Below are 14,807 nucleotides of genomic sequence, written 5' to 3'. Positions count from 1 at the left end.
GATTCTATAAGAAATTAAATCTTTAGCCCTGACCAATGCAGCTCAGTTTGTGGGGCATCTAGTATTTCAATAATGTCACTGGTTCAATTCCTGGGTCAGGGCTCATGCCTGAGTTGCAGGTCCCTCTGTGGTTGTGGATGTGCGAGAGGCAACCGATCAGTGTTTCTCTCTTGCATTGATGTTTCTTTTCCTCTCTTTCTCCCTCCCTTCCCCTCTCTCTAAAAATAAATAAATAAAAGCTTTATAAATAAAACAAGAAATGAAATCTTTATGTTTAAAGCAAACACTGAAATTGAAGATAAAATTGGAGCTCCAAGCCCCCACCAAAACAGTGGGAAGAGACTATGGAAATTTGGAAACTTAAATCTGAAGAATGGGACGAGTGCCAATATTCATGTCTACGTTCTCTAGCTTGGCCTCTCTCCTGAATTCTAGAGCCTTATACCCAGCTGCTTGCTGGGCTTCTCCTCTTGGGGATTCACAGGCAAGTGACAATCTCCATGCTCCCACCTCTTCCCTGGGAACCTGCTCCTCTTCCTATGTTCTCCGTGTCAGTGATGACACCACCTCCCATCAAGTTACCCAGGCCAGAAACCTACAAGTTATCTACACTAGTGGTCTTTTTCCATTGAGGACCAAATATGAAAATTTGAAGTTTTGCATGCCATACAGCCTGTGTTGCAACTATTCAACTCTGCCACTGTAGGAAGAAAGCAGCCAGCCATAAACAATCTTAGTAAATGGATGGGGCTGTGTTCCAATAAAAGTTCAGTGATATGCACTGAAATTTCAACTTCATATAATTTTCATGTTATAAAGTATTCTTTTGTTTTTTCTAACTATTTAGAAGTGGAAAACCCATTCTTAGGTCATGGGTCTGTCCAGTAGAGATAGGTGGGCCAGATCTAGCTGCTCTGGGATCCTCACTCTCCTTCCTTCCTCCCTATATCTAATCAGGCAAATCCTATGGATTTCAATTCTTAAACAGTTCTTGAATCTGTCCCACCTCTTCATCCATACGTACACTATTTCAGTTCAGGTGCTTGTCCATATGCTTTCTGATGTAGACAGCTAAACAAAAGTGAAGACTACAAGGAAAGGTCCTCTACAACCAAGACACACGGAAGTACACATGCTTTTCATGTTTTTAAGTTCCTCATAGGGTGAAGCATAAGCAACAGGTGAGTTTCTCTCTTCCTGGCACTGGATATACAATATGTTATCGTATGCCAGTGTTTTCTGTGGCAGCCTGGGAGGGGCATTAATGGTGCTCTGTAATCTAGTGCCAGTGAAAGGGACTACAAAGCAAAGAATGAAGGAACAACTTGAGTGCATGCTGGCTCTGTCTAACCTCGGGCTGGCTGGACTAGGTCTGGTCCCTTTCCTTCAATGGTCTCCAGGCTGGACATTCAGATCTGCTTTATCTTGTAGCCACACCATCTGCATGTAGCTAGGACGAAGCACTCTGCCAAGGACATCTGAGGCATCTGCTCTTCAATTTCTAGTTCTCTGCCCTGTCTATTTTTAGTTTGGCATTGGACAGCAGCAGCATTCTTCTCTGGGAACATGACTAGTGGAAAAATATCATCGGAGTCCATCCTGTCTACTTGATGACAGTCACCAAATCTTGCTAGGAGCAAGATATAGTAGGTAAATCACTCTTTGGGTCACCCTATCTATGGAAATAAAGGGGAGAGCCAATCCAGTTGCCATTTTCTTTTATTCACTTGACAGAATTTAAGAAATTTTTTAGATTTTTGATTGTTTCTTCTTTTTGTGTTGTCTAACAAGTCAACGTTTCTGAATAAATAAAACAGTTTCTGAATAAATCATCTTTTGGATTATCTTGGACAGGACAGGATGATTGTAAGTATCTACATGTCTTTTAATTTAAAATGCCCCTTTTCCTCATAAAAATGAGCTATGACAGTAAAGTGATCACTGGATAACACAAAATTCCTTCCCACAACAAACACCTAGAAATATTTTATAAAGTACAACATCACAAATAGTTACTTCATACCATCTCCCCTCTCCTCTAAACTCCACTTTCCTCTCTATTATCTCACTGTCAGAAAGTGATCTTCTGATTTCACTGAAGAAACAAGGAATGAGAAGAGAATGCCCTCATCCTTCCGGTTGCCAAATCTACTAGCCTCCCTGCTGCCTTTCCTGGTGAACTTATCTAACCTCATGGCCATGAATATGTTGATGGTGCTCAAGTTTGTATCTCCAACGCAGATTTCTCTATACTCAAAAATCCTACACCCAATTGTATAACTACCTCTCCCCTTGTATAGCTCAAATTTAACATGGTCAAAACGGGACTCTTAGTTTCCATCCCCCAAACTTTCTGTTTTCCCAGAGTTCCCCATCTCAGTAAATGGTGTCACCACTTAATCAGCTGCCAAGGTCAGAAACATAGGAGCTCGATCCACCATCTCCCTCGTTCTCTCACACTTTGCATCTAATCATTCAGCAAATATTTTTGGCTGTACCCTTGAAATATACCTTTAATCTTATCCTTTCTCACCACTTCCGTTACTACCATCCTAGTCCAAATAAATTTCATCTCTTGCCTGGCCAACAGCAATAGCTTCCTAACTTATCTCCTGAATCTACCATTTAATACCTTAAAGTCCAGTCTCAACTCAGCAGCTAAAGTGATCCTTTTAAAACATAAGGCAGATCATGTCATGCCTCTGTTTAGACCTCCCAATGGCTTCTCTTCTCACTCCAATAAAAGCAAAACCCTATGATGCCCTGACTGATCTGGCACTTTGGTACCTCTGGAGCACTGCTGCCCTCCCTCTCCACTTCCCCGCCCTGTTCCAGTCACACAGGCCTCCTAGCTATTCCTTGAATACACTGTGTCCACTTCCACCTCAGGGCATTTACACTTGCTGTTACCTCTGTCTGAAATTCTCTTGCCCAAAATAATGCCATAGCTTTCTTGCTCATTTCATTCATGTTTCTATTCAAATGTCACCTTATCACAGAGGCCTTGCCTGAATAATAACTGCTTATCCCACTCACAGCACTCTCTACCCCCTAATAACCTGTTCTATTTTTCTCCATACCAATTAATACCCTCTGACATTATAATATTGCATTTTCTTGTTTGTTTATGGTCTGCTTCTTGCAACTAGAATATGACCTTCATGAGCACAAGGCCTTTGTCTTGTTCACAGCTGTAACTCCAGCTCTGAAAATAGTCCCCAGCCTATATAGCACATGCTCAATAAATGAGTGGCTGAAAGGCACAGTTGAGAGTGCAAGAAAATAAGATTCCAGAAAAGATGAGAGAACTAAACACTAGAGTGGTATACAGACATCTTTTGATCTAGTGACATGAGATTTGACCACATTGGCCAAGACTGTTTGTTATCCCCCAATATCCATTCTCCTCCATATCCATAATAGTGGAACTTCTACTTTTTCGTTGGACAGATGACTACCCAGAATAAAGACTACTGTGACTAAGTTCTGACCAATGAGATACAAAAGCAAATGTCATATGGAAGCTACAGAGAATCTTCCTTACCAGACAGCTGTCATGTCCCATCTTCTTGACCTCTTACTCTTTCCTGCTGGCTGGAATGTAAAAGTGTAGGCTAGAGCTGGAGCAACCATCTTGGACCATGAGGTGGTCTGAAAAATAAGCTACACAGAAGTAGAACAACAAAATAGAAAGAGCTTGGGTGCCTGAGACCACAATAGGGATAAACACTCCACATCAGCTGGGACTATCCTTTCTCTGGGCTATTATGAGATACAGATTTTTCTCTCATTTATGCCACTATTATTTTGGAGTTCTGTTGCTCTCAGGTGTCAGTATAATGCTCATATAGAGAGGGGAGCCAAGAGGTCTTGAAATCAGGAGCATGATGTAAGTCCTGGACCTTCAATTACCTATTTCCTCAGTGAAATGGCAAAATAGAAAAATGAAAAGAGCCTGTCCATTGGCAGAAGGCACTAAATGAAAGATTGGTTACCTAGAGTTCTGGGCAGAAAAACAGAGCTCCTTGAGAATTTGTAACCACAAAAGGGAAGGACTTTATAAACAAGGTATAAAAAGCAGAACCCAAAGGGGGAAATGATAAATCTGAACACACTGAAATAAAAAATATAATCCTGAATTACGAATTACAAAAGACACTATAAATGAAGTTAAAAACATGCCACAGACTACATAAGCAATGAAGGGTTAGTGCAAGAAAATTAACCTGATAAATCAGTAAGAAAGAGACAAATAACCTAGTAAAAAGTAATGGGGAAAGGACATGAAGAGATAATTCACAGAAGAGGAAACTTTAATACCAGTAACCAAAGGAAAAGGTACCCAATGTCCATATTGATTATGGAAATGTTAATTAAAATAGTAACTCACCCTTACTGAGAACTGATTATGCACCAGGCACCATTCCAAATGTTTTACATCAGAGACCATTTCACACCAATCAAATTGGCAAAACTTTTAAAAGCACAACAAATAGCATGTTTTGGCAAAATGTGGAGCAATGGAAAATTGTAGGCACCACTGATTAGAGTACAAGGACTTTACCTAGCCATTTGGCAGTATCGAGTAAAGTTAAAAATGCAAATATCACTTCTAGATGGACACCTTGAGAAACTTGCATGGATGCCAAAAGTGTTCATAAGCAGCCCTATTTGTAATATTGAAAAAATGGAAACAATACAAATGTCCTCCATCAGGAGAATGGATATGTAGACATACACACTCTGGAATATCCTACGAGGAAAATGAATGAACTATAGCTATGTGTGTTAATGTTAATGAGTCTCACAGACAAAAATGCTGAATGAAGAAGGCAAGTTGCAGAATGACATGTGTAAAGATTTTTACATAGCGTATAATATGCAAAATATCCCAATATTATTTACGAATACCATCATCATAGTAGCAGAATAAAAATCAAGATAATGAGACTTCTAAGGTGTAGAAGAGACTCTGGAAAAAGTGCATACAGGGTGTTAACTCTGTCTATAATGTCTTAATTCTTAAAGAAGAAGAAAGCAAACTCAGGCAAATATGGTATAGGATTTCAGTTTAATAAAGCTAACTTTATTAAAGCTATAACTCAATTTAATGGTATATGTGTGCCCATCATGTTTGTCCCTATACATTTCTGTAGGCTTGAAATATTAATAATATGACAGCTATGGGGGAGAGGATGGGAGAGGAGCAAGAAAGAAAAGGACTCATGGGCATGGACAACAGTGCAGTGATTGCACAGGGGAGGGGGGTTTGAAAGGGTTAAATGGTAATGGAAAAATGCAATAAAAATCTACAAAAATATATAAAACCAAATAAAAGTAATCCTATCATTCTGAAAAAAAAGTGAAAGAAGCCAAAACACATCACACAATCCTATCATCCAAAAATGTTAACATTTTATTCTACATTTTTTCATTGAATTCTAGTACATATTGAACCCCTACTTTGTGCCCAATCAGGATACTAGACATTTTAGATACCCAAGCCAATAATACTGTGACACTTCTGAATGAAAACCTGGCATATGCATTGCAGAAATCTCTAGCAAAAGGGTCATAGCTCTGTTAAGAGATATCTTTAAAATATATGTTTAAATATTCAAGTTTCATCAAAGGGATTACCCATCGTTTTCTGGAAATAACAGCAGCTAAAACTTTTATTGAGAATTTGCTATGCTCCAGGTCCTGTTCTAAGTACCTTACATGAATTAACACGTCTAATCCTCACAACAACCCTCTGAAGTATGTTATTATCATAATAATCTCTGTTTTCAAAAGGAAGAAGCAGAGGCACAGAGAAGTTAGGTAACTTGCGCAAGGTCACACAGCTAGTAAGTAATGAAGCCAGGATTCAAAACAGGCAGTCTGCCTTCAAAGCCCTTGCTCTTAATCACTATGAAATCTTATTTCCAGTATCATTAATTTTACAATAATAACAAGTGGTTGGTTTTGTGTGTGTGTGTGTGGCAAGTGGAAACATTATCATGAGTTGATAATTGAATTACAACATGGTATTGCCTTAATTAGTCTCATTTCATGTGTGTAAGGCTTGTCTCCTTAATCAGAGCACAAGCTTCTGAATGGCAGACACCATATTTTAAGACAATTTTTTTTTTTGCAGATTGCTATGTATCTTCAGTAGTGTTATTTACCCACAGAAAGTTTTCACTAAGTACTTAGTGAATGATTGAAAAGAAATACAAGAACACCCATGAACCTTTCCACGCTGAGGCATAAAAGTTTAATTTCCTAGATCAGTCAGGAGAGATACTCCTCAGGAGTCTTTTCTATTGTTTTGGTTTTCATTAACTTATTTGTTAACAACAGCTTTATTGAGATATAACTCACCCACTTAAAATGAATTCAATGATTTTCACTTCTATCACCCACCCCTCCCCTCAAAAACCCTGTGTCTATTAGCATCATTAGCAGTCATTCCTCCTTTCATCCCCACTTCTCCTCCCAGGCCTGGGCAACTATTAAACTACTTTCTGTCTCTGTAGACTTGCCTCTTTTGGACATCTCATCTAAAGGGAATCATACAATGTATGGTCTCTTGTGATTGGTTCCTTTCATTTAGCATAATGTTTTCAAGGTGACATTCCTACAATCAGCTATTATTTGACAAGAAAAAGAGATAACTCATTAACTATTCTATGCAATCAGTTTACTAATGTATTGCAAGATTTAAGTCATATTTATACTTTTTAAAATGTTTTACTTTTTTATTATGGCAAAATATATCATAAAATTTTTCATTTTAAGCGTTAAGTGTACAGTTCAGTGGCATCAAATACATCCACATAGTTGTGTGTCCATCCCCACCATCCAGCTCAAGAACTTCCTCATCATCCCAGACTAAAACTCTGTATGCATTAAAGCAATAACTCCCAATGTCCCACTCCCTCCAGCCTCTGGTGAGCACCATTGTACTTTCTGTCTCTGTGAATCTGACTATTCTAGACACCTCATGTACAAGGAATTATAGAGTATTTGTCCTCTGGTTACTCGCTTATTTTGCTTAGCATAATGTCATCAATGTCCATCATTGTTGTACCAGGTGTCAAAATTTCCTTCATTTTTAAGACCAAATAATATTCCATTGTATGAATATACTACATTTTGCTTACCCATTCATCCATCGATGGACACAGGTTGCTTTCATGTTTTAGCTATTGTGAATAATGCTGCAATGAATGTGTGTTTACAAATATCTGCTCAAGTCACTGCTTTCAGTTCTTTCGGATATACGAGTATACCTAGAAGTAGAATTGCTGGGTAATATGATAATTCTATGTTTAAGTTTTTGAGGAACTGCCAAACTTTTTTTCCACAATGGCTGCGCCATTTTCTCCATATCCTCATTGGCACTTGTTATTTCCCATGTTTTTTAAAATGATAGGCACATCTTAATGGCTGTGAAATGGTATCTCATTATGGTTTTGATCTACATTTCCCTAATGGTTACACCTTATTTTAAATAAATCCTATTATCTCCTAAATACCTTAAGAGATTTAAAGAGTGTGTTTACAAAATCTATAATCCCCACATGTGTCTAGAAGTTGTTAAATTTAGTTTGCTTAAAGTCAAGTCTACCTGTAACTGAGGAAACTAACTGCTTCAATACTTAGGCAAAAATATGGTAGGGACTGTGCTATATACACTTTTCACAGATTGGGTTCCCTAGGATGTAAACTCCGAGAGAGAGCTTATGATGCAGGCTGTTAAGTCAGGTGTGTCCCTGGGATGAACCCCTGTGGGATAGAGGGAAAGAAAGTAGGATTGGTGTTCTCAATAACTTTCAAGAATTTAAAGTAGTCCTGAGATTTTTTTTTAATTGAGAGCATACTATGGGAGGTAAAACCCCCTGAGAGTCACTTCAAATCAAATAATTAACTGACTACTAAATTTGGAAGATCTTCTCTCCCGTTTTTTCACCTCTCTCTCCCCCCCTGTCTGTCTGTCTGTCTGTCTCTTTTTCTCCTCCATTCCCTTTCCCACCCTTTCCTAAAACTCTCTCCCTTCCTATATATGTTTTACTCTACAACCCTGTCTGCACAGCATATATTATTTCACCTTCTACTCCATATCCTTTCTGTGGATTGCAAGCCATTAAACTGTTCCTGTTTCTATGCTGGCAGCAGCATTCTCTTTGATGAAGATAGATTCAATACATTCTACAGTTTGTTTTCTTGTTAGACATTTTCACTCACGGAGAGGTATTTTGTTATTGTATGTAGCCAGGAATGTATTGCATTTCATTTACATTGTAAGTTCACATTGTACTTTTGTAATAAATAAATTTAAAAATACCAACAGCACCTATTTAAAATCTAGTATGAAGAATGAAAGTATATGCTTAATTGTCATCAAAAGATTAGACTCACATTCAAGTGAGTCCCATTCAAAATATGAAAGTTCAACACCTCCTTTTATTTTTAATTTTATTTTCTATTACAGTTTACATTCAATACTATTTTGTACTACTTACAAGTGTATAGTATAGTGGTTACACAATTATATACAAAGTGGTTCCCCCGATATTTCCAATACCCAACTGATATCATATATAGTAATTACCATACAATATTATTGTACTGTAATTATCTTCTCTATTCTATACTTTGATCCCCACGACTATTCTGTAACTATCAGTTTGTACTTCTTAATCCCTTGACCTTTTTCACTGAGTCTCCCAACTCCCCTCCCCTCTGGCAACCATCTGTCTGTTCTTTGTGTCCATAAATCTGTTTCTATTTTGTTTGTTCCTTTATTTTGTTCTTTAGATTACATATGTAAGTGAAATCACATGATGTTTGTCTTTCTCTGACTGATTTATTTCATGTAGCATAATCCAAGTGTGGAAACCACCAGAGAAGAGAAAAACACCCAAAACTCCACCAAGTAACCATGTTCCTCCAGTGACACAATCTATCTTGAAAGAATGTCATGCTACAGGAGACACAGGAAAAGCAAAGATCTGAACTAACTGGAGTAATGAACCACCATGGCAATGAAATACCAAATTAGAAGAGGGCTTCTTTTTTGGTCTGAGGAGTTTTTCCTTTTTGGAAACATGCGCTGCTTTCTCCAAGCAATACACACACACACACACACACACACACACACACACACACACACACACACTACACAGTTTGCTAAATTTAGTTGTAGGTCTGTCACAACAATGGTGACAAAATTTTCCTCTGACCACAATGTATTTGAGCACAACTGGTTCCTCTTTCCAGGCTCTGGTTTGTACATATACAAATTTTTAGTGAGGTGACACTCAGTCTCCCACAGCAAGATTCCTTTTTAAGACTGGACAGTGAGCATCTGGCTGTACTCTACAGGTAAAGGTGCTAAGGAAGTAAATGGTATCCTAGCTAGTAAGTTCTCTGGCTTCATACCGTTTTAGAGAAAGTGATGATTCCGCTGATCCAGTTTCATCATGGCCAGCCTAGAGTGACATGCAGAGTTGGCTGCATGCTGGGCAGTACCTTTGCCATCTTGTGAAATGCAAATCAGTGGACAAGGCACCTCTGTCTCTCCTTTTGCTCCTGCTGTGCCACCAGACCCTTCCACCCTGACTGTCTTCCCCAAGAGAATTCACCATGGCAGCTTGCACATGTAGCTGGCTTGGGTATGAAAGGGTAAGAGGAAACAGGAAATTGAATGGCAGCAAAGGAGAAATGAAAGAAAAAGGACTGAGAACAAATGGGACAATGTCAGCAGAAAGGAGAACAACAGAAGCGGAACCACAAGAGATGAGGGAACCCTAAAGATGAAAGAGTACTAGAACCTCTAACAATAGTTCACATTTATTAGTGCTAACTATGTGATAGACACTGGACACACATTTTGTATGTGTTTCTTTATCTCATTTAATCCTTACAACACTGTGGTAGACACTATTATGATGCCTATTTTACAAAACATAAAAATGCTCTTGTAATGGGAAAAAAAAAAAGAAACCCAAATGCCCTACAACATTTAAAAGAAGTCAAGAGGGGTCCTGGCTGGTGTGGCTCAGTGGATTGAGTGGCAATCTACGAACCAAAGAGTCACCTGCTTGATTCCGAGTCAGGGCACATGCCTGGGTTGCAGGCCAGGTCCCCAGTAAGGGGCACGTGAGAGGCAACCACACATGGATGTTTCTCTCCCTCTCTTTCTCCCTCCCTTCCCCTCTCTCTAAAAATAAATAAATAAAATCTTTAAAAATAAAGAAGTCAAGAAGGGAGAGGATAAAAAGAAACAAAAAAAATGGGACAAATGGCACAAAACCAGATGGTAGAAATAAGTATAAATATATTAAAACTAAACCTTAAAGTTAAAAGACAATGATTACCCATTGTATAGAAAAAAAAAACAAATTTGCACTATATGTTGTTTCCAAAGAGCACATCTGAAACAACATGGTAGATACAGGAAAGTGAAGATATGGGAAAATATAGCCACACACACACTAATTACAAGAAAGCTCATCAAATTATAATAACATTTGTTAAAATAGATGGTAAGGCCAAAAGTATTATTAGATTAATGAAAGTTGCTTCATAATGATAAATGACTTGGTTCACTATGAAGCTATAACAAGTCTAGATTTGCATACCTCTGATGAAAATAGTCTCATCAGACATCTATCTATCTATCTATCTATCTATCTATCTATCACAAAATCTACAGAATTATAAGAACTTGACCAATCTTTCTTCATAGTATCATTCAGGAAGATTTTAACACCTCTTGCAGTAAGTGATAGGTCCAACAGACAAAAAAAAATCAGTAACTATACTGATTTGACCAACATAATCCACATACATGATTTGATGGACACATGTAGAACGCTGAACCCAATAATTGGAGAATATACCTTTTCCTTGAACACTCATGGGAAATTTACAAAAATAAAATATACTTTGTGTCATAAAGCAGAGCTCATCAAATTTGCAAGGATTGGTACCATCCTGGAAACTCAGGCTGTAGAGAAGTTAAATGAGTAGCTTTTGCTTCTGTGGCTGTGAAGTGATGAGGCTAGCCTTTGGTTCTCAGCCCAGAGCGCACACAGCCACAGCACAGCAGTAGAGATGCTACCAATGAGATCCAGCTATAGTCCACTGGCTCTAAGTAGCACAGAGCCAGAAAGGGGAATTCAGGTGAAGGGTTGTGGGGGCGATGAAGTAACTCGTAGACTAAATTAGGGTGGATTTTGCTACTCCCCCATCTCAAAGTTCGGTGCTTTCTAAGTGAAAAGTGAGGCCTCAATTCCTTGTTGCATAAGGAACTGTTCAACAGGCAGATAGGCAAAGTGTCCTCTGGGGATGTGCAAATTAGAGTGTTGATTTCTGGTGTGAAGTCACAACTATGCAAAGAGCCTCAGATAGGCTTTGTGGATTAAGGAAACAACTAAGAGGCAAGAAGGAGTGGAGGTTTCTATGTTTAAATATAAATATTATGTAAATATTAGTTACCCTACACATTCAAGATAAACAATGGAGACTTTTCAGGGCAAGGAAGTACAGGTGACTAACATGGAAATGATGCATTTGAATTTTTTAACTGAGAGACACTAACGCTGTTAGGGAGCTGAGCAGCGAGGCACCCACGAGGCTGTTAAAGGTTGCCCTTCACAGTGTACAAAGATTGGACCTGTCCTGGCTGTGCCAGAGAAGGGGACAGGGACTACATAGGGTTGTAGATCCTGGGTGGAGGTGTGCTGTGAAAAGGTGTCAGGGGATCCTGACTGAGATACTGGGATAGTGGCAGCAATGACAGCACCACAACCAGAAGCCAAAGGAGCCCGACTTGATGCACAGAGGTGCTTCCTCTTTCAGAGACCAAAGTGTCGGGAAGCAGAATAGGGCCAATTTCAGAAAGAAAGGATTTCAGCCTGAAGGGAATGAGGCCACAGAGGGACTGGAGGGCATACTGAATGCTTTCAAAGAGAACAAGCAAGTAGGGGTGCCAGGCCTCAGGGGCACACTCTTTCTTGGGGCAGCACCTCAAGTCATTGGGCCCAGGGAAGAATCCGCCTCACAGCAGCGGTTGCCTGGAGGTCTCTGACTGTCAACACCTCAAAGGGTCTTTCCGTAGCCTTTTTGCCGCTGGGCAAGTATTAAAGAAGTCTTGGTAATTCATCTTAGAAACCAGATCACCAAACACCACTTTTATTGTCACTACCTTGCTCGTAAATGTCTGCTATAACTCCTTATTGCTTGAGAACCAGTCATAAACTGCTAGTTCGGTTTCTCTCTCAATTTCTCTGTCTCTGTCTGTCTCTCTCTTTCTCTCTGTCTGTCAGTCCTGGTCATCCTTCAACGTCTGGTTCAACTCTGTTCCACTCCAAGAAGCCTTTAAAAGTAATTCCAACCATATTGGTCTGTCTTGCCTTTCTCTGAAACCTGTACCACAAAGGAGCATTTTTACTATTTCTGTTTTTTTTTCTTTTTTGGCACTTTCTCTAATTGCTTTATATACCTTTTCACATCTTAGACTGGGAGTTTCCCAAGTGTGTCAACAAGAAACACTGCTTCTTTTGGTTGGTTGGTTGGTTGGTTGGTTGGTTAGTTGGTTGGTATCCCTCACAGCACCTGTCAAAGTGTAATTTCCTCATTCATTAAATTATTTACTGAATATGTATCAAGGAGAGCTCTGAGTGCTAGGGATACAGCTGGGAGCAAATCAGAAGAACTTCGATGCCCTCATGGAGCTTACACTCAAGTGTGGGGACACGGAGATAGGGAGTGAATGTGGATGGGGCTTTAATTTTTTTTTTAATCCTCACCCAAGGATATTTTTATATTATTGATTTGAGAGAGAGAGGAAGGAAGGAAGGAGGGTGGGAGGAGAGAGAGAGAGACAGAGGCAGAGAGAGAGAGAGACAGAGGCAGAGAGAGACAGAGACAGAGCGAGAGGCAGATGTAAAAGAGAAACATTAACCAGCTGCCTCCTGTAAGCATCCCAACTGGGGATCAAACCTGCAAACTTTTGGTGTATGGGAGGACGCTCCAACCAAATGAGCTCCGTCAACCAGAGCAGACCTTTCAATTTTGGATGTGGTGGCCTGGGTAGCCTCTATAAGAGGTCTGATTGAGGGAAGGGAGTGAGACCTGTGGCTTTCTCTGAGGCAGGAGCAAATAGCAAAGGAAATAGGCAGGGCAGAGGCCCTGAAGCAGGAGTGCACTTGTCTGGTGTGAGGAATGGCCAGGAGGTCAGTGTGGCTGGAGGAGAGCTGCTGGAGGAGAACAGAAGGGGAGGAGGTTAGGGAGGTAGAATGGGGTGAGTTGGGGAGTTCTGTCCAGAGGAGTGCTTTGTTTAATTCAAGAGTCAATTTAATAACAGCTGTATAGCTGAGAGACCAAGAGGTCAATGCACCTAAGCAACCTAACTCAGACTGACTCAGCATCATGCTTCTCTGCCTCAGGCTAGACCCAAAGGGTCCTGTCACAGGCCTCCTATGCAATCATCACTCCTTGAGTGAGCTCAGCTCAACTTGTAGAAGAAACCGCTTTCTGAAGAACAAAAACCTTCAAGTCAATTAAACCTGCACTTGGAGGGCACGGTATGTCACAGATGGTGTCTTCCCTCAAACTGTCCTCAATAAACTTAGAATCTAAGTAAGAACAATGGGTTTGATGTACATACAAAGCTTCAAGACAAGCCCCCTGGTGGTGTCCTTCCAATCAGATTACTGTCCCTAAGCCCCTTTTATGTGGAAATCCTGAAGTCATCTTGGAGAGAGTCTCCGGCCTCCAGGAGCGTGAGTCCAGTGGCAGAAATAGGCATGCACGCGAACCTCTGTATTATTTGCTACAGCAGAGGAATTTGTCAAGTACTATGAGCACACATATAGGAAGAATAAAGATTTTTGCATTTAGAGGTTAAAGAAGTAAAAAAAAAAAAAAGACATTTGAGGAATGAAAATGCTTTCTGAGCAAAGAGAACAGCAAGAGAAAAGATTTCCAGTGAGAAGATATCAGAGGTTACAAATGGGGGCCAGGCCAGTAGTTAAGTGCCAGGCCAGGGAGCATGTGCCCCATTGCTAAAGTGTTGACCCCTGCTTAGCGCCTGTTGACTATTGGCACACTGGTCTCATGTTACTAGAACTTCAGATTTCTCTAGAGAAGCTGGAAATCTGGTATGTTATGCAAAATCTCCTGATTTTCTTTTCAGTTTTGGCATCTAACTCTAAATTAATTTAAACATGACATGGCCAAACCAAACTGCCTGCAAGGGACATTCAGCCTAAAGGCAGCCAGCTGACTCAGAGTGTGAGTGCGAAGTGACTGCAGGAGCCTGGCTGCGGATGAAGCTGGAAGAAGTAGGAAAATCGGCCATGAAGAAACAAGTCTGGGCAAAGGGCTTGTGAATTCCTTTTGTATCTTTTGAGGGAAGGGGTGGTCACTTAAGAAATTTAAGCTGGGTTTGAAATGATCAGATATGCACATTTGGAAAATCTATCTTGGGGAAAATGGACTTGAAGATTGTATTGATAGTAAATGAGAAAGGCAATATTGACCCAAGTAGAACAGTGGAGGTGAGAAGGGTGGAGAAGAGATCTGAAGGATGTCTTTCTTTTCCTTTTTATCCTCACCTGAGGACATGCTCACTAATTTTAGGGAGAGGGGAAGGGAGGGAGAGAGAGAGGGAGAAAAACATTGATGTGAGAGACAAACATCCATCTGTTGCCTGGAACCCACAATCTAGGTATGTTTCCTGACCGGGAATTGAACCTGTGACCCTTCGGTTTATGGGATCATGCTCCAACCAACTGAGCCACACTGGCCAG

This window comes from Pteronotus mesoamericanus, unplaced genomic scaffold (assembly GCF_021234165.1).
Source record: "Pteronotus mesoamericanus isolate MK-2021 breed Mesoamerican mustached bat unplaced genomic scaffold, CSHL_Meso_final contig_57, whole genome shotgun sequence".
Classification (NCBI taxonomy): domain Eukaryota; kingdom Metazoa; phylum Chordata; class Mammalia; order Chiroptera; family Mormoopidae; genus Pteronotus; species Pteronotus mesoamericanus.
This window is presented reverse-complemented; position numbering follows the sequence as displayed.